This window comes from Odocoileus virginianus, chromosome 9 (genome assembly GCF_023699985.2).
Source record: "Odocoileus virginianus isolate 20LAN1187 ecotype Illinois chromosome 9, Ovbor_1.2, whole genome shotgun sequence".
Taxonomy (NCBI): Eukaryota; Metazoa; Chordata; class Mammalia; order Artiodactyla; family Cervidae; genus Odocoileus; species Odocoileus virginianus.
Genome location: NC_069682.1, coordinates 62,446,293 through 62,456,659, shown reverse-complemented (window position 1 = coordinate 62,456,659; position 10,367 = coordinate 62,446,293).

Here is a 10,367-nt window from a genome sequence, read left to right as displayed (position 1 = left end):
GAAAATTTAAATTAAATGGACAACAACTTAAAAAGGTACCTTATACCAATTTCGGCACAAGACAAAATAGAAACCCTAGAGAATCCTCTAACAATTAAGAGCCCTGAGAATCTCTTTCATTAAGAAAACTTCAAGTCATCACTGGCATATTCTACCCAACATTCAAGGAAAAAACAATTTTAGTTTTCTGGAGACTAGAAAAAGAGTAATATAACCCCTAATTCATTTTATGAGATTAACATAACCCACAGACCAAAACAGCACAAAGATAAAGCAAGAAAAGAAAGTTACAGGCCAATTTTATTTATAAATATAAATGAAAATATCCTTAATAAAGTTTTAGCCACAAAAACCACTATATAAAATGATACCACAAAAGTAGTCTAATCCCAGAAAAACAAAGTTGATTTAATAATAGAAAATCTATTCATACAAGTCAGCACATAAACTGATTAAAGGACAAAAACTACATTCAGAAAACTATTTGATAAAAAAATTAATATTCATTCATTATTTTAAAACTAAGAAGATGATAATCTACAACATTAGGAACAGAAGGAAATTTCCATACTTTCATAAAGATTATGTCTGTGGCTACCATAATTAATGGTAAAATATTGCAAGCTTTTCCTCTTGAGATCAGGAAGTCAAGGATGCCTACTGCATCCATTTTATTCAACATTTCACTGGCAGTCTTATCCAGTGCAGTGAGAGGGGAAAAAGAAATGAAAGATGTAAGATTTAGAAAAGAAATAAAAATCATCTCTCAAAGGTGCTACAGTTAATATGTATAGAGGAAGGCAAAATGTTCTACAACGATGTTATCTAAATTAACAAGAAAATGTAGCATTTTTATTGGACTCAAAATAAACATATTGCAAATATGTTTCCATATAACCACCCACTGAATTATTGAAGGAAGCTACCACAGGGAAGACTGCACTTGGAGGACAAGATCTTCTGAACACTCGGAGATAAACCTGTGGGAACGGTTTACTCCGTGTGTGAGCGAGCTTCCTGTCAGTGAGGCTTCAAGCAGGCACAGATTGAGCTGCGTCCAAGGGGGCTGAAGGCTGGCTGGACCTCAGCTCTTCTCACACTTGGCCCCGGGAGGCAGCCTCTCTCCTTTCTTTTGGCTCCTGTCAAAATTAACTTAATGCTTCTGGCAACGTAGGTAATATGAGGCAGGATTTACAGCTCCAGAATGCAATTGCTAATCTTATCGCTGTCCACTCCCCTTGCCTAGGCTCCCCTTTCAGAGAAAACCCACAACGGTATTTCTCTTGCCCTGCCTCCTACCTTCCATCCCCACCCCACCAGACTTATCTACCAAGTCCAAGTTCTCTGGCAAACAGAACAGCTCTTCCGAGGGGGATGGGTGTTGGCCTGGGGGTTTTCTACAGGTGAAAACTGGAGAAGGTTCACCCTGTTCAAAGCCTTCAAAGGCTCCCTGCTGCCTAGAGTCAGGGCTTTCTCCCCAGCACCGCAGACTTTGAGAAAGGCAAATCCTTCCTCGCAAACAGCACTCTGCTTAGATTTACCATGTTCAGCACTGCGCTTAGGCTTGACTTCACTGAACCCACCCTGAGACCCCATGAGGTAGGATCTATTATTAGCTCCAGGTCACGAAGTGACAGCTTGGGACTGCGTCGGTCTCACTTTAGGCCACACAGTCTGAAACACCATGTTCATCTGGTTTGTTTTTGCCCCCAGATTATTGTCTTCCTTCTTTTTCTTTCTCTCTTGGAGTATGATTGCTTTACAATGTTGTGCTGGTTTCTGCTGTTCAACAAAGTGGATCAGCCGTAAATATACATATATTTCCTCCCTCCTGAACCGCCCTCCCACCCGCATTCCCCCTCTCTAGGTCATCACAGAGCCCCGAGCTGAGCTCCCTGGGCTACACGGCAGCCTCCCACAAGCTATCTATTTTATAACTGAGAGTTTATATAAGTCAGTGCTAATTTCCCAGTTTGTTCCACCCTCCCTCTCTACATCCACTTGTCTGTTCAGCATCTCTATTCCTGCCCTGCAAATAGGTTCATCTGTACCATTTTTCTAGATCCTGTATATATGTGTTAATACGCGATATTTGTTTTTCTTGGTTTGGTTTTTGTAACGGTTTTCCACGTGAAGCTTGACATAGTCCTTTAAAGGCACAGCAGGGAACAGCAGAGCTGCCCTCATGCCTGGACTCTTTCACCTTATTCCTCGAAGCAGCTCCCTCAACTGGCACTCAGCCACCAAATCCACCATCCTCACAGGAGGGGCCCAGGAGGCAGAGTACATATGGTTGCAGACTTTGGAGTCAGACCCGTGCTCTCTAGTTACCTGAGCTTAAGCCTTGGTCTTCTCACCTGCAAAATGGGGCTAAGGCCTTCCTGCTTTTGTAGGGTTATAGTGAGGATTAAGCGTGATAGCTAATGTAAGGGCTCATCACCCGGGAGGTGGAGCATACACATCGCCTGCAGTTACTGGCAGTCTCTGGGGTTTGGGGTGGCCTCTCAGCACCTCCTTCTGGCCTCCCTGGCGGCGCAGATGGTAAAGAATCAGCAATGTGGGAGATCTGGGTTCAGTCCCTGAGTTGGGACAATCCCCTGGAGAAGGGAATGGTGACCCACTCCAGTATTCTTGCCTGGAGAATTTCATGGACAGAGGGGCCCGGGGGCTACAGTCCACAGGGTTGCAAAGAGCCAGACAATATTGAGCAACTTTTACTTTCACCTTCTGGTCTTTCAACACCGTAAATCAAGGGCCATGATCTCAAGAAAACGCTGTGACCCAGGAGCTGAGGCAGCCCTGACCCCTGCCGGGGACTTGGCCACAGAGCCTCACTAGCTTTCCTTGCAGCTGTAGCATCAGGGCTGATGTAGGTAGGGAAGCACGGCTGTGATTAAATCTGTCAGTTTCCTGGATGCCCCCCATCTTCCCCATCCCTATCGGGGACCCCTGCCTCATAGGAGGGCTGAAGCCTAGCTGACAGCAGAACCACATGTTGGTTGAGCCCCTAGATAACTCTGTAATGAACTGTCCCTCAGGCTGGAGGCGTTAACCTTGCTGCCTGGGCCCTGGGGTTAACCCTTTCCCTTCCCAGCCCCAGGGAAGCTAAGAGCAGAGCATGTGTGAGAGAGGACTATATTGATTATCCCTTGATGCTGAACAAGTTACCCCATTTAGCAGCTGGAAATAAATAACTATTAACGTTCAGCTTCTGTGGCTCAGGAATCTGAATGTGGCATCACTGGGTGGTTCCAGGTCAAGAGATTTCACGAAGCCCGAATCAAGATGGCAGACAGGTCGAGGCTTGACTCTGGGAGGATTGGATTCCACCCTCACTCGTGTAGCTGTTGGCCAGCTTCCGAAGAGCTATGACCAAGTTCACTCACACGTGCCTGTCCACGGAACTGCCTCGTGTCAAGGCAGCTGGCGTCCTCCCATGCTCCCCCCTCCTCCTCTGTGTTAGAGGTGACGAGGGAGAAAGACAAGCATCCAATATGGAAGGCACAGACCTTTAATAACCCAACCTCTTCACCCACCACTTGTGATGCTGCTGCAGGAAGGGGGATCCCTTGCTGGGCTGAGAGTGGACTCTTGTCTAACACTCGGAAATGAATTGTCTGAGGAGACACATGTGTTGACAGAGCAAGAGACTTTATTGGGAAGCATTGCCTGGGTGGAGGGCAGGAGGGTAAGGAAACCCAGGAGGACTGCTCTGCCACATGGCTTGCAGTCCTGGGTTTTATGGTGTTGGAATTACTTTCTGGGTTGTCTCTGGCCAATCACTCCAACTCAGGGTCCTTCTTGGAGGGCACACATTGCCCAGCCAAGGTGAATTCCACTGAGGATTCTGGGAGGTAGTGGGACACGTGGTGTCTCCTTTGGACCTTTCCTGAACGCTTCCAGTTGGCGGTGGCCTGTTAGTTCCACGTGCCTTACCAGTACCTCCTGTTGTAAAATGTAAAATAACTCACGCAAATAGTTACTATGGTGCCTGGCCAAGGTGGGCAGTTTCAGTCAATGTGTTTCCCCTACCAATGTTTCCTGTTTCTTAGCTGTAAGTCAGTAAGTCCAGCCCACACTCAGGAGGGGAATTATATGAGGGTGGGAAAACCAGGAAGCCGGGGATCACTGGGGACCATCTCACAGCGTGCCCACCTCAGAGTGGCTGCGGCTGAGACACACAGGTAGACCTAAGGCTGACTCACCTTCAGATGAACCTGTGCAGAGCTGGGAGTTGGCCTCAACCCCTCATTCCTTCTCTCGCCAAATCCTGTTAATTCAAAATCCTAAATCGTTTCCCAGTGTGACCACTCTGGACTGTCATGGCTCCAGTCAGGCCCCTATCATATCTCACCAGGATGTCATCACTCAATCACCATCTCCTCACTGGTCCCCTTGTACCTATTCTGCTCCCCTCTGCCCCCACCATCCCTTCCACCATCACCTGTCCCTTCCGAATAGTAGTCAGAGGAGTCAAAATGCAGACTTGATGCTGTCTTCCTTTGCTGAGAATTCTTCAGAGGCCCTCGTGACTTTCAGCATGAGTCTTCTCCACAGGCAACAAGATTCTGCCGGGTCTGACTCGCCCTGAACCTCGACAGCCTCACCTGCAGCACTGCTGGCTCCCCTCGGTGCCTCGAACATGCCCTGTGCCCTCTTGATCCAGGTTTCCCACATGCTGTTTCTCTTACAGGAACACTTTTTTGTACCCTTCACCTAGTCAGACCCTCATTACCCTGGGGATATTGGCCCAAGAGTCACTTCCTTGAAGACGCTGGCCCTGTCCAGCCCTGACTGAGTTCAAGTTCTCTGCTGAAAGCTCATCCTCTAGTCATAGTGTGTTGCCAGGCCCGCTGTGCCTTTATCTGATTGGTCGCTGTCTGTCCTTCCTGAAGACTCTAAGTACCATGATGGCAGGGACCGAATCTGGTTTTGCTAGCTGCAACAATTGTGCCTGTCACCAGTGGGTGCTTAAGAAACATCTATTTAAGGGATTTCCCTGGCGGTTCAGTGGTTAAGAATCTGCACGTCCTTTGTAGGGGGGCATGGGTTCGATCCCTGGTTGGGGAACTAAGATCTCACATGCCACTCGGTGAAGCCAAAACATGAAAAAAAAAAAAAGATAAACAGAATTAAAAAAAAATTAAAGTCCTTGGGAAGATAAAACTACAATTTAAAAACAGAATTCATTAGAACCATAGGATTTTGGGGCTCAAAGGGGGCTCAGAAACCAGCCAGAGGAAATTAAGGCCCAGAGATGGGGAAGGGCTTTCTGGGCTGCAGAATGGGTGGAGACCAAGACAAGAAGACAGACCTCCAGATGACCCCCTCGCCTGCCACTTTCCATCTGCCATGAGCCCCACTAACCTCCTATCACCACTGAAACTTCACCAATGGCCCCTGACAAACGCTAACAGATCACCTCCATCAGTCCTAAGACCTCAGCACAAGAACTCCAGAAGCTGCTGACAAAGCTTCCCTTCAGTTAAACTTTTCTTAGCTCTGCAACTACCAGTTCCAAAGATGCACAGCCAGTCTGAAAACAGCCATTTCCCCCCACATCAAGAACAAGCCCTGCCTTTGAAAACTCTCCATTTGGGGCATTCTCCATTCCTCGCAAGTAGAGCCTTTGACCTTTTGATTTAGCCAGGACCTAAGAGGTTCTGGGCCAATTCCAAAAGGGAAACTGAGGCCAGAGAAGGGCAGAGACTTTCGCAAAGTCACTGATAGAATCAGTGACAGGCTGGGGACCAGAACCCGGGCCTCTCCACTCTCTGGCCAGCAGACCCGGTGTCTCTACAGTAGGCTGGAAGGAGTTGGACTGGCTCTGATCTGAGGCTAACAGATTCTTCTTTGAACAGAGATTCTTCCTCAGACCGTGCTCAGCTATGTAAATTTCCATCTCAGGTCTTGAGCCGAGAGTAACTTTCTAAGTTCTGAAATGAAAATGTGGCATTCCAAAACAAATCAGCCTTCCGAGAACAAACCAAACAACGTTCCAAAAAAAAGAAAAGAAAAAATTCCAAGCTGGTATTCAAATTAGTTGCCAACATTTAAGAACGAAAATATTTTTATATGCAAATCCAAGTTTCCCCATTCTCATAGAAAAATCAGCCAATCTGATATCATATTGAACATTCCCTCCAGTGTGTGACACTTGGCTAAACTACCCAGCGGCTGTCACACACTCCGCCTGTCCACAGCTGGTCACATTGCCTGCTTCCTGTTGCCTTCCCAGGTCCTGAAGGCATTTGAGTTTGCAGCCCCTGTTCCTTTGGGGTTTGCAAATCCCCTCTGTAACTATTCCCCAGGTAAGGAGTCACATAGGCACTGTTTGATGCCAACAGGGACAAGGGGTGTGCTTCCAGTCTGCTCTGTGACTGGCCAAGTAGAAGGTGGTGGGGAGGGAGAGCTTGATTTAAACCGTGGCTTATCTGAATCCATTTATAACAGTATGCTGTAATGCACTTCCAAATTCTAATGAGCTTTAGTTACCTCAGAACCAAGACGGTCCATGCTTGTTTTGGTTGAGACAGAAAAGAAATGACTCTTGGAAATGACTTCATAGACTTTTAGGCCATCAAAATGAAATCCACATGCCATCGTATTCTGGCCAAGCTACAGACCAGGTCGGGATGGACTTTTTGAAGTTTTGAAGGAAATCCGTGCTGATATCAAAAGAGGGTTTGGAGGTCTGTCTTCGGGTTCTTGAGCAATGACAGTGCTCAGATAAATTGCCTTTCTATGACCCTGCCAGGAGCTGTCACCACCGCCTGCCCTGTGTTTCATAATCCATGGGTGTGGGGGGAGTGGGGGGTAGGGGTGAGGGAGGGTGCTTAGAACGTTAGGCCACTGAGCACTTCATCAGGAGGTGACCCAGAGAATCTGGGCAGATACTCTTACAGAGTTCCTGGCAAGCTTCAAACTTTGGAACTTTAAAAGCAATGGCTTTGTTCTTAGCACATTTATCAGTAGTCAAATCTCAAAACCAGTGGAAACATTAGAGTCCAGGACCATATCTCAAAGCCAACAGAAATATTAGAGTCCAGGACTATTCAATATGGGCGTGCCCTTGTATGTTTCAACTTGTCTAACATTCTACCTTGATTGAGTAGCTTCCAACAGCACCCCAGACAAGAAGACTCAGCCAACCTTGGTGGGACATCTTCCTGATAATGGGTCAGAAGCTCTCCCCGTTGAAACCTCCAGCTCCTGTCCCCAGTTTTATCCTCAAAGTTAGAACCATGTTTATGCCCTTCTTCATCTATGTATATTGAGCATCACCATATTTACTCTCTCATCACTAGGCTACACTGTTCCAGGTCATCCTTCCTGGGAGACCTTGATAGAGAGACCTAGCTGCTCCCCTACACTTGGCCCATGTCCCTCTCCAGCATCTTTTCACAACAGCTATGACTTTAAGAGGACACAGCTCTTGCTCTATGATTTCTAGAAAAGAACAGCTGAGTCCAGCTGTACCACATTTTAGGTTGACATGCCCAGAATTTGCACAAAGTGTTCCATATCGGTTAACAGTTTTTATTTACTTAACGAATACTCTTGTAGCTCAGCTTACTTTAGTAATATTCATTAAATCCCCATAACCCTAGGTAGTTCTAGTAGTAAAGAACCTGCCTGCCAATGCAGAAGACCTAAGAGATGCGGGTCCAATCCCTGGGTGGAGAAGATCCCCTGGAGAAGGAAATGGCAACTTACTCCAGTATTCTGTCTGGACAATACCACGGAGAGAGGAGCCTGGTGGGCTACAGACCATGGGGTTGCAAAGAGCCGAGCATGACTGAAGTGACTTACAGCATAGCACATTATCATCCCCAGTGTACAGATGATGAAGCTGAGACACAGAAAAGTAAAGTCACTCGGCCAAGGTGTCAATTAAATGGGGAGGTTGGGATTTAAACTCAGATCCTCGGAGTTTGGAGCTGAAGCGCCTAACCTACCTGTGCTGCTTCTCCATGAAGTTTGTTCATGTTAAGCTCAAAAAGAAAGATCTCCAGGGAGGTCTGGAAATCTACATTGTCCTGATAAGGTCACCTCACCCTGAGATGTGAAGCAACTTGTCTAAAGTCACTCAATTCTGCAGTGATGGAGTTGGGACCTCAACTGGTTTCAAGTCCAGGGCTCAAACTGTGGAAAATTCTTCAAGAGATGGGAATATCAGATCACCTGACCTGCCTCCTGAGAAATCTGTATGCAGGTCAAGAAGCAACAGTTAGAACTGGATATGGAACAACAGACTGGTTCCAAATTGGGAAAGGAGTATGTCAAGGCTGTATATTGTCACCGTGCTTATTTAACTTATATGCAGGGTACATCATGAGAAATTCTGGGCTGGATGAAGCCCAAGCTGGGATCACGATTGCCAGGAGAAATATCAATAACCTCAGATATGCAGATGACACCACCCTTATGGCAGAAAATGAAGAAGAACTAAAGGGCCTCTTGATGAAAGTGAAAGAGGAGAGTGAAAAAGTTGGTTTAAAACTCAACATTGAAAAAACGAAGATCATGGCATCTGGCCCCATCACTCCATGGCAAATAGATGGAGAAGCGTGAAAACAGTGGCTGACTTTATTTCCTTTGGCTTTAAAATCACTGCAGATGGTGACTGCAGCCATGAAATTAAAAGACGCTTGCTCCTTGGAAGAAAAGTTATGACCAACCTAGACAGTATATTAAAAAGCAGAGACATTACCAACAAAGGTCCGTATAGACAAAGCTATGGTTTTTCCAATAGTCATGTATGGATATGAGAGTTGGACTATAAGTTGAGCACCAAAGAATTGATACTTTTGAACTGTGGTTTTGGAGAAGACTCTTGAGAGTCCCTTGGACTGCAGGGAGATCCAACCAGTCAATCCTAAAGGAAATCAGTTCTGAATATTCGTTGGAAGGTCTGATGCTGAAGCTGAAGCTCAAATACTTTGGCCACCTGATATGAAGAACTGACTCACTGGAAAAGACCCTGATGCTGGGAAAGATTGAAAGTGGGAGGAGAAGGGGATGACAGAGGATGAGATGGTTGGATGTCATCACCGCCTCGATGGACATGAGTTTGAGTAAGCTCTGGGAGTTGATGATGGACAGCGAAGACTGGTGTGCTGCAGTCCATGGGGTCGCAAAGAGTCAGACACGGCTGAGCGACTGAAATGAACTGAACTGAACTGAGAGCAGGCTGAGTGGATTCATCAGATTTAATCTTACCTAGGAAAGTGAAATGCGTTCTAAACTGGCTTTGAGCCCACATGCATATATAACACACCACAATTAACCCAGTGGGTTCCTGGCCCAGGGAGAGGAGAACTACCCAGCCTAGGCTTCTGATAGTTTGAAAGTGCCCATGTTAGGACATGCATGGAGACCTCATTCATCCATAGCCTGTTAATTCAGAAGTCATCATGGTCTCTGTTGGGTTGAAATGCACATTACATTAATCCAAAGATGGGCACACTTTGGTAAAGGGTCAGATAGTAAGTATGTTGGGAAAGGCAGTCATCCAGAGCCTGGTGATTGCTTTGTTGTTGTTAAGGTGTACCAATCCTTTTTAAAAAATAAGTTTTGGCTGCACTGGGCCTTTGGTACTTTGCACAGGCTTTCTCTAGTTTCAGCAAGCAGGGGCTACTCTTTGTTGCGGTGCATGGGGTTCTCATGCCAGTGGCTTCTCGTGGGTACAGGCTCTAGGGTGCATGGGCTTCAGTCACATACCAGCTTTGATAATTGTGGTACACTGGGTTAGCTGATCTGCGGCATGTGGACTCTTCCTGGGTTGGGGATTGAAGCCATGTCTCCTGCACTGGCAGGCAGATTCTTATCCACTGTGCCGCCAGAAAGTCTCAGGCTGGTGATTCTTGCACAGTTGTGCAAAAGGGTTCCTGGGACCTGAAACATTTCCTTACAGGAAGGTAAGGAGCTCTCACAGCCAGTGTTGGGCAAAGCACTTGTTTGCAAATATCTTTTCCCTGCGAACAGGCTTGATGTGTATGTCTTTGTTCTGCTTGAGTGGCACCTGGCCAATCCCACCACTTCTATCTGTTCCTGGGGAGAGGGAATGGGGTCCTCCCCCTGCAGCATGAGAAGGGAGCAGGCAGACCATCTTTCTGTGTCAGCTGCAGGACAGGACCTGCTGACCATGGGAACCAGTGCTCACTCTTAAAGCAAACCTTGCTCTCTTCTCTGTGAGTCAAGCATCATTCCATCTGGTGCCTGTGTGCATCGTGTCTTGGTGACTCCAACCTGAAACCATACACTTTAAATTTCTTATTATTGGGAATTCCCTGGCAGTCCAGTGGTTAGGGCTGTCACTGCGAGGGCCTAGGTTCTATGCCTGATAGTGCTGTGCTGTGCTTAGT